Source organism: Hemicordylus capensis, chromosome 11 (genome assembly GCF_027244095.1).
Source record: "Hemicordylus capensis ecotype Gifberg chromosome 11, rHemCap1.1.pri, whole genome shotgun sequence".
In the NCBI taxonomy this organism is placed as follows: Eukaryota; Metazoa; Chordata; class Lepidosauria; order Squamata; family Cordylidae; genus Hemicordylus; species Hemicordylus capensis.
Genome location: NC_069667.1, coordinates 24123563 through 24133939, shown reverse-complemented (window position 1 = coordinate 24133939; position 10377 = coordinate 24123563).

Here is a 10377-nt window from a genome sequence, read left to right as displayed (position 1 = left end):
CCTATCCTTCCTACATTGTTTGAATATCCACTTTGATAATCAATATCCGCATCCGTGGTTGAGCTTCTTCTTCTTCTTCTTTTTTAAGGAAGCATCTGACAGAGACTCCTTGCCAATTATGCTACTTTCAGCAGACGGCAGGGCTTTTCATCACACTGTTAATTAGACCAGTAATTGCATTTAGGGAGGGGAAAAGTTTACATTTAATAACTCAGATGGTAAGAGAGGCCCATGTTGCCAACCAGTGAAAATGACAAATACAACTGCTTTGTTTATTTTTTAAAAATCCTATTTGCAGCCCCTATGGGTAATCTCAGCATTAAGTGGATACTCATAGGGTTTTTCCTGAGTATTTCGCCAACAGCTTCACTTTCCATTTCCACCCCCCTCAAAAGATGCCATCTCATTCTATCCCCCTCCAGGATCCCAACACATTCCCCCCCAATACGGTATATTACGCCAGCACTCTGAAGAGGCTGAACCTTTAAGCAAACAGTACAGATATCCAGCATGTGGCTTTGGGGAATGGGACACACACTGACCCCTTTGGGCTGCTCCAGGCCTAGACAGGGCTCACGTCTGCGTGCCGTGTTCGACTATGCATGCGGCATACATTGACAAGGGGAATCTGTATTGTTCTAGGTTGTTGAAGCCGTGTCGAATTGGGATGTGCCTACAGGCGTTGTGCCTCCATTTTGCCTACAGGCAGCAAAAAAAAAGATTAATCCACCCCTGCTACCCGGTGGAGGAGCACCAGGATCAGGAGCGATCTCGGCAGTTCTCACGATCAGGTCTACCTGGGTAGGGCTTGCCCAGGTCATGTGAACGACCTCAGTATCTTTATCTTCCATTTCAAAACATCCAAAAGAACCGCAGCTAAGCACAAAACGAAGACTTGAGTTCAGTCCTTCACAACTGCTGTTCAACAAAGAAAAAACAACCTGAAAGCAATTTACATAGCATGGTTCTCGCAGTGGTTTATATAGCAAAAGGAATGCGAAAATGGTTCCCTTTCCCAAAGGGCTCACAATCGAAAAAGAATCACAAGAGAGACACCAGCGACAGCCACTGGAGGGATGCTGTGCTAGGGATGGAGAGGGCCAATTGCTCTCCCCCTGCTAAATATATGAGAGCCAGTGCTTGAAAAGGAATCTCATTGCCCAGTTAACAGGGGTCATTATGGGTTAATTACAGCCAATTAATTAGCAATTACCTTAACAGAGGAATGGTTAGTAGATATAACATCACTGAATACTAACTAGCTCTAGTCTCCAATGAAAAGTTATATGCTGCTTTTCAGAATGAATGCTAATCAGCATAGGGTTGTTGCTTGATTGATTGAGTGCCATCAAGTTGATGTCGACTCTTCATGACCACATAGATGGATTCTCTCCAGAATGATCTGTCTTCAACTTGGCCTTTCAGGTCTCTCAGTGGTGCATTCATGGCTGTCGTCATCGAGTCCACCCACCTTGCTGCTGGTCGCCCTCTTCTTCTCTTTCCTTCAACTTTTCCCAGCATTATGGACTTCTCAAGGGAGCTGGGTCTTTGCATAACGTGTCCGAAGTATGAGCCTGGTCATTTGTGCCTCGAGTGAAAATTCTGCATTGATTTGTTTCAGCATCTTCCTATATCACTGCTGCCTGATATAAGTGCCTCTCATAATCTGGGGGACATACCAGCGGGGATTCGAACCGGCAACCTCTGGCTTGCTAGTCAAGTCATTTCCCCACTGCGCCATTAAGCGGTTCACCAAAAAAAGAAGGAAACATGCCACCTTGGCCTCCATTTCTTAAGATAGGAAGTTGCCTTTTACTGAGTCAGACCCTTGGTCCATCTTGCTCAGTATTGTCTACACAGACTGGCAGTGGCTTCTCTAAGGTTACAGGCAGGACTCTCTCTCAGCCCTATCTTGGAGATGCCAGAGAGGGAATTTTGAACCTCATATGTACTCTTCAGAGCGGAGGGGAATATAATCTTATAGTGCTCACACATGTAGTCTCCCCTTCAAATGCAAACAGGGAGGACCCTGCTTATCAAAGGCAACAATTCATGCTTGCTACAAGACCAACTTTCCTCCTGTTTCACTGGGTTATATTATATATATTTCAGTGTACGATCTGAATGCAGCAGGAAATGTACCAGGCTATTAACAGTATTGTTCCTAGCTGTGTATTTGTGCTGGTAAACAATGCAAAACGTTGGGTCATTTTTATTCCCCAAAGAGCTCATTATCCTTGAACACAAAAGCGGTTATCAGATTGACATGGAAGCAAGAGCCGAATCTTAATGAAACTCTAGAATTTTCATTTAGCTTTTCCTTTTGCTACAGGGGTTCGCGGATGGCGAGAGCTTGATTAGGGATGATACTACACCCAGTGATGGGTGGAAGAAGATGAGGGGAGAGTAGAGGATCAGAACCAGCTGACAGCTTGGTCAAAGGCCAAACACAATTTGTTGTGCAAGCAGAAGCACTGCTGTGCAGAACACGAGGCTTTTGATATCTGTGCAGTGCACAGTGTGTGATAACACGAGAGCAAGTCCGAGCGAGATCAACGGGGCTTCCTCTTGAGTAAGCACACACAGGCCTGCTTCCACACATCCACTTTTGTATGCAATCACACACCTTGCAAAGTTGTCAGACACACCCACAGAGCGCATAATGTAGCTGCCAGCATTTCTAATGCAATAATTTCCAGCAAAACAAGAGAACCCCCAGTTTCACTGGAAGGGATATGTTTTGGTTTGTTTTGTTACAGGAGCATGCTTGAAAGCTTTCATTGAAAAGATGAAAGGAATGACTGATGGGACCCATGCCTCACGCACAAAGGCAATTTGCATAAGGGATTTTCTTAAATTTTCCTTCCAAAACAGCTGTGAGAAGAATATTAAAATGAGATGATAGATTGATAGATTGAGATTGAGATTGAGATTGAGAGAGAGAGGGAGAGAGAATAAACTTTATTTGTTAGCCACCCCATAACGAATTGCTCTCTGGGCATCATATGACACAACATTAAAACAGGAGATAAAGACACACAACACATTAAATCATAACAGACCAAACGTGGGGCGCGGGGGGGCAGTATAAAATATTATCCAAAATATTTTTTAAAACATGTTTGTAAAATCAGTTACAATCAGATCAAAAATTTTAAAATTTAACAGGCCTTAATGAACAAAAACCTTTAGATTAGTGGAGCACTCGCTCTACTAACCTCATTTAAGGGGAGGGGTGATTTTGGTAAGTTGCAGAGCAGATGACCAGGAGAAATCGGGCTAGGCTCCTGGTTGTAGGAATAGCTTCAATGACTGCGTACTGTCGTGGGCGCCCCGACTAACTCACTCATGAGGAGTCCCATTGAAAATGACGAGACACATTAAAACCCTTTGGTATTTCGACACCGCGATTTCTCTTAAATATCTGGCGGGCCTAAGTCCAAAAGATTGATTGTGCCATTGTACTAAGAGGGACTTCCATCTGAGTAAAAACATGCGAAAGATCCGGCTGTTAAAGGCCCAAGAGCTGAGGCTGGTTCCTCAAAGCCTACAGCCTGCCCACCCGCAGTTGGCCTGCAATAAAAAAATATCCCATGCCCAGCGACATGTGTGGTCTGTCTGGATTTCGTTTTACGATACACAAAAGCATCCCAGTCTGCGAGCTATTTAACAGCCTGTCTCTAACCACAATCGTCGAACAGTCCTTTGGATATAATAAGAGGAGGAGAAATCACTCCTTTCCTGGGTTATAAAAAACTGGGGTTTGTAACAGTAATGGTGTCAGCCATAACAGAAGCAAGTGCATAAAACCACTGCTCTAACTTGCCAGTGAAGAGATAATACATTTATTAAAATTTGACAGGACAGTCAATCTCCCACTGTTATTCTAATAGCATTTATTAACACGGGAGTTCTGCAATGGGAACAGAAAATCCAATTTGGCGAATGCCCCGTGGGATGACTTCTCAAGAGGGATTGGAGGGAGGGGTTTAGAAAAAACGTGCATTCTTCTCTTGCACTGAATCTCAGAGAGAGGAGATAACAAATTGGAAAGATTACGGGATTCTGATAAGCAACTGCTTCTTTTCTCTCCGGCAATGAGGATGCTGGCTTGGTGGGTATCAGGGCTGAGCAAGGGTCAGGTCTCTCAAAGAGGTTCTTTTGCAGATGATGGCCTACAATGCCCATCATCCCTGGCTAGTGACCACAGTGACTGTGGATGATGGGAATTGTAGGCCAAAATCAACTGGAGGGGCGCAGTTTGACACCCGTGCCTCTTAGGGGATGAGGCTGCCATTCAGCAGATCAGCATCTGTGTGTTTGTGCTTGCATACACAAGGTCTCCGGTTCAGTCCTTGGCATCTCCAAGTAGGGCTGGGAGAGAGACCCCTCCTGTGAGAAATCTTGGAGAAGCTGCTGCCAGTCTGTGAAGACAATCTTGAGCCAGATAGACCAGATGTTTTTGTTTTTTTTTAATTTTTATTTATTTTGATTTACGGGTCACCTGAGGGGGCTCTGCTCCGGGTGCCAACAATGAAGGAGGCTCGGTTATCGTGCACAGGGCCTTCTCTGTTGCTGCCCCCAGACTCTGGAATGCTCTCCTATTCGCTCCTCGGTCTCCATCACAGTTTTTAAAAAGCATGTGAAATCCTGGCTTTTTACCCAGGCTTTTATAGGATTAACTCTACTGCTGCTGCTTTGTACTTTTGAATTGTTATATTGTGCTTGTATTTTAAATCTTTTTAGTCAGATCTACATTTTTATATTTTTAGCTGTAAAAATTCTGTCATATTAATAATCTTCTTAATGTTTTGGTGTGAACCGCCTTGGGATTGTTTTAATGAAAGGTGGTATATAAATTTAACAATAAAATAAAATAAAAATAAATGTATAGACCGCCCTTCCAAAAATGGCTCCGATGACTCAGTAGAAGGCAGCTTCCTGTGTTTTTAGACATCATCATTATCTGCCTCTCCTTCGGTGTACCCATCTAAATTCCTTTCTGTTTCTGTAAGTGTGCGTCTCACCCCTGCTCTGACCACGGATTTGGAGAAGGGACTGTAGTTCATCTGCTTGGCATGCCCAAAGTCCCAGGTTCAATCCCTGGGATCTCGCAAGAAGGACTGGGAAAGACTGAAACACTGGAGAAGCCGCTGCCAGTCAGTATAGACCATACTCAGCTCCTGCTCTGAATATTTATATCCCACTCTTCCACCAAAGTGCTCAAAACGGTTTACACAGAAAAATAAATGCATAAAGAAGATGGTCTCCTGTCCCCAAAGGGCTCACAATCTAAAAAGAAATATAAGGCAAAATACCACCAGCAGCCACTGGAGGGATGCTGTGCTGGGGATGGAGAGGGCCGGTTGCTCTCTCGGCTGCTAAATATAAGAGAATCGCCACTTTTAAAAGGTGTCTCGGCTCAGTCCGCAAAGCTAGATGGATCAATGGTACATGGTCGCTTTCTGGGGACTGCCCTGTGGGCCTGAGGCCAGCCTGCTCAGCTGCCTTGCCCTAGTCTGCCTTGCACTCCTGAGACCAGTCTACAGTGGAACATAGGAGGCTGCCATACACGAAGTCAGACCCTTGGTCCATCAAGCTCAGTATTGTCTGCACAGACTGGCAGCGGCTTCTCCAAGGGTGCAGGCGGGAATCTCTCTCCGCCCTGTCTTGGGGATGCTGCAAGGGAGGGAACTTGGAACCTTCTGCTCTTCCCAGAGTGGCGGCTCCATCCCCGGAGGGGAATATCTGACAGTGCTCACACTTCTAGTCTCCCATTCATATGCAACCAGGGCAGACCCTGCTTAGCTAAGGGGACAAGTCATGCTTGCTACCACAAGACCACCCTGCCACCTTGTGTCCCTGCCGCTGTCTTCCCTGCTGCCTTATCCAAGTGGGAACAGGACACTCCTGGGGTGCTCTGCCCTCATGGGGTCATTGGCTCCACCCCCGGGCCACCATTTTGCACCTGGCTCCAGTTGCGCCTGGCTCCATTTTGCACCTGGCTCCAGTTGCGCCTGGCTCCATTTTGCGCCTGGCTCCATTTTGCGCCTGGCTCCAGTTTCCTTCCCCTTTCCTTTGCATTGCCCTGTTTGCTGCCATCCCCGCCTCCATTTGCCGGCAGCTGTTTTGTGACATGTCCCTCGTGTTTCTTTATTATGCAGAATTCAGAGCTGATCTCACTATAAATACATGTTAAGGGCAGCATTTAGTTGGGAAGAACAGGGCTGTCAAATTAAACCAAGGGCAGGGAGCGAAATGAAAAATAGGCCGTGTGGCCATGATATAAAGCTGCCAGCTGAAGACTGACTGCTTCATTGCACAATCAAGGCAAATTTCCCCTCCCAAGGACACTGTTTTACATGCTTTATTCCTGGAGAAACATGGGGCAATATTTCTCTCTCATTCCAGCTTCCGTGTGAATTTTAAAGCCTGACTCTGCTGAATGAAGGAGAAGTTTGTAAATGCCACTACACACCTCAGGGCCAAACCTACCCTAAAGTGAGAGCCCGGTTGGATCAGGCCAAGGCTCCTGTTTCCCCACAGTGGCCCACCAGATGTATCCAGGAAGCCCACAATCCCCACCGTGACAGATCCGGTAATTGTAAAAGTTGCATGCTCATATGCGGGGATTGCAGATCAAGCCCACTCTCCCTGTAACCCCCCTGCAGGATCTCCACACTCTCTTTCTGAGCTATGGTGACCAGAACTGTACACAGTACTCCAAATAGGGCCACACTGCATACAGCCATCAAGACTAGTACCCACACTGATACTAGCCCAGACCGTTTTAAAAGGGGATTAAACAACTCCACGGAGGTCCTCTGTGAATTTGTTTCATCCCCTTTTAAAACAGTCTAGGCTTGTGGCCCTCTCCACATCTTGTGGCAAGGAGTTCCAGAGATAAACGGTGTGCTGTGTAAAGAAGTCCTTCCTCTGGTTCATCCCCAATCTCTTGGGATTTAGTCTCATTTCTCGGCCCTGGGCTCTCACGCCGCATGAGAGAAATAAAACCAACCTCTCGATCCATTTCCTCTGCACTGTTGATGATGCTATAAGCACCAGGCATGTGCCACCCCCCTATGTCACCTTTTTTCTAAACTGAAAAGATGGGACGAGGTGGCTGTCTCAGGTGGCAAAGTTTGGGTGCCATGCAGGGCGAATTGCTGGGAGTGGGGCGAGAGGTTCGTGCATTTGTTCCACTGCAGTCCTGAGCACAGATCCCCACGGTGTGGACGCAGCCTGGACACCTGATAGACAAATTCATGGAGGATGCAGCTATCAACAGCTGCGAGCCTCAGTGAGTTCCATCAGGACCAGAGGAGGCATGCCCCTGAACACCAGGTGCTAGGGAATACCAACAGGAGGGGGCATGGCCGTCTTTCTTTCTCCCACTTGTGGGCTTTCCAGATGTACCTGGTGGCCACTTCATGGTTCAGGATGTTGGACCAGATCAGGGCTGGTCAATTTTGGCCCTCCAGCTGTTTTTGGACTACAGTTCCCATAATCCCCAGCCACAGTGGCCAATAGCCAGGGATTATGGGAATTGTAGGCCAACATCTGCCGGAGGGCCAAAGTTGCAGGCCTGATGCGGCAGAGTTTTTTCTTACGTCATTATGATTTCGCATGCCCAGCTGCAGCTTCGGAGATCAGTGTAGCTTTCGAAGCCTGCCAGCTACCTGAAAGTACTCGCAAGTCAAATGCCACTTTGGGATGACAGGGAATACAAACCGGGAGACGTGATAAATAACCTTCCCACCGGCTAGTATCCCCAACGCACCGATTTCTTCTTTGACACATCAAAACCTGTGACACAAAGTAAATTAAATTCCTTCCGCGGTGCGATCCAAAAACAGTGCCTGCACTATCTGCAAGGAAAGCATTTTCTAAAGAGCAGGGGGATAAAAACCTGCCTCCAAGCCCTACCGGCTATATTTCATCATGCCATCAGCATTGCCGTGACAAGTTCCCAGGTTCTCACGTGGCCTCCTCCCAACAGCTCTGCACTCTGCTCTGAGGGCCCTTTTGCGGAATGAGGTGCAGACCCTTTTGCTGCGTGCAGTGAGTTGTGGTGTTTGGTTGTTGTTGTTGTTGTTTAAAAAAAACTTCCTTTTCAAAATAAACTATAAACTTGCCAAAACCCTTTTGAAGGTCAGTGTGAATAATTACCTCTCCGGGCAGAAGCAAAACTATCGCTCCCTTCTTCTGGCAAATCTATAACACATTTCATAAGGTGGGGGGGGGAGAGAGAGAGCCAGAGATGGACAGACTAATTTTTGATCTTGTCATTTTTGCACTGCACCGCTCTCGGCTGTGATAAATTGCTATACGTTGATGACTGTGCAGCCGTCAAGGGTACAACTTTAACTCTTTCTAGTGTAAATGCTATCAGAGGAGGAAGCAACAGAATGAAGCTTTTTTTTTAAAAAAAAAAGTCTGAACTAGTTGAACATAATTAAACCAGCATGATGAAGGTTCTCCTGCTAACTGGGGGAAAAGGCGCCTTTTTAAAGTCGGCTCTTGATTTAACAGGGGGGAGCAACTGGCCTTATCCGCCCCCAACACAGTACCCCTGCAGAGCCACTTCCAGCCTCAGAGGCAGGATGCCTCTGAGTACCCGTTGCAGGGGAGTAAGAGCAGGAGATTGAGGGCATGCCCTCAACTCCTGCCTGTGGGCTCCCCAGAGGCATCTAGTGGGCCACCGTGTGAAACAGGATGCTGGACTAGATGGGCTTCCTTGGGCCTGATCCAGCAGGGCTGTTCTTAAGAAGGGCCTTAAAAGCAGCTAGGGAGGGGGCTAAACAAATCTGGCGCGGGAGAGTGTTCCAAAGAAGAGAGGTATATATCATATATGTTTAGGAGATACACGCACATATACATACATGCTCATGGAGTGGGAATTATTATCAGCTCGACATGCCATGTGGTCAGTACCCCCCTGCTAACTCAGCAAAGAGGCACCTTTTTAAAGTGGTGATTCTCTTGTATGTAACAGGGGGAGAGCAACTGGCCTTAACCATCCCCAGCACAGCATCCCTCCAATGGCTATTGCTGGTGTCTAGCTTATGTTTCTCTTTTAGAAAATGAGCCCTTTGGGGACAGGGGAGCCACCTTATTTATGTATGCATTATTTCTATACGTAAATCGCTTCGGAAATTTTTGTTTTAAAGCGCTATAGAAATATTTGTAGTCGTCGTCATCAGGCCCGCACAAGCATCCTGTCCTCCAAAGGCTCAAGAACCACTTCCATCCTCTTTCCAGTGTGACTTTGACAACTTTGTGCCTTACAGTTTTAAATCAATGGTGATGGATTAATTAAGGCTGATCTGAACCTGCTGCACCCCATCAATGCCTTTAGCCTGATCTTCACGCTGCAGCAGTTCTCCGTTTTAACTGATGCTGTCAGGGACGGAGCTCTTAAAAACAGCAAAGTGCTCTTGGCCACAGACAGGCAATTTTCACTAATACCGGCAAGGAACTTGCCGCGACTGCAAACGCGGAAAACCCCATTTTGTCCGCCGCCACCGAGCGGTTGTGTGTGCTGCACACACATATGTGTGGGGATTTTAATAGGGATGTGCACGCATTGATTTTTTTATCGATTCGATTTGTACCCGAATCGAATCACCCCCGATTTGTTCTGGGTCCGAAACTGGCCAGCTAGCACAGGGGCTACCATTTGTTTTGTCCACAAATCTCCCGAAACAGGTAGATTCAGGTACAAGTCATTTTGTACCCAAATTGATTCGCAGATCCCTAGATTTTAATTAAATCCCCCCCCCCCCACCGCCGCTCTCCTGTCCACATTCAGATGTTGGGGAGAGGGGCCTCTCTCAGTCAGTGCGACTGCAATAGAGGCAGAGGGAACTGGCTGTGCGAGACAAAAGGACAGCCCGCACAGCTTATGGGGCCGGAGGGAGGGAGGAGCTTCCTGCTTCAGCTCTGGTCCCAGCGGGCCCAAACTACAGAGCCAGTGTTCGGACGGAACACTGGCACTGCAGAAACGGGGTTTGCAGCAGCAAAACTCCACTTTGACCTAAGGTGCAGAGTGGAGTTTGGCAAGGGAAACCATGGATTGGTCCCCCCCCCTACAAATTCAATTTCCGAGTTCAGACGTTAGGGTTAGGACACCAGAGGTGAAGGGACCTCCGGTTTCCTATTTCCTCTGAACTCTGTGTTTGTGAAAGGAGCGTCTATAAAGCAGGTTGGATTTGAAAGGGTCTCCACCAAAGGCAAGGTCACATTTTCTGCCTCACCTCAGTTGTCTCCATTTACTGGAGGAGTCCATGTAAACCCTCCTCCCGTGATTTGTTACACACCACAATTTCCTGGTACCCCCAAACTCAGGAAACTAGTCCATTCAAACCACAATCCATT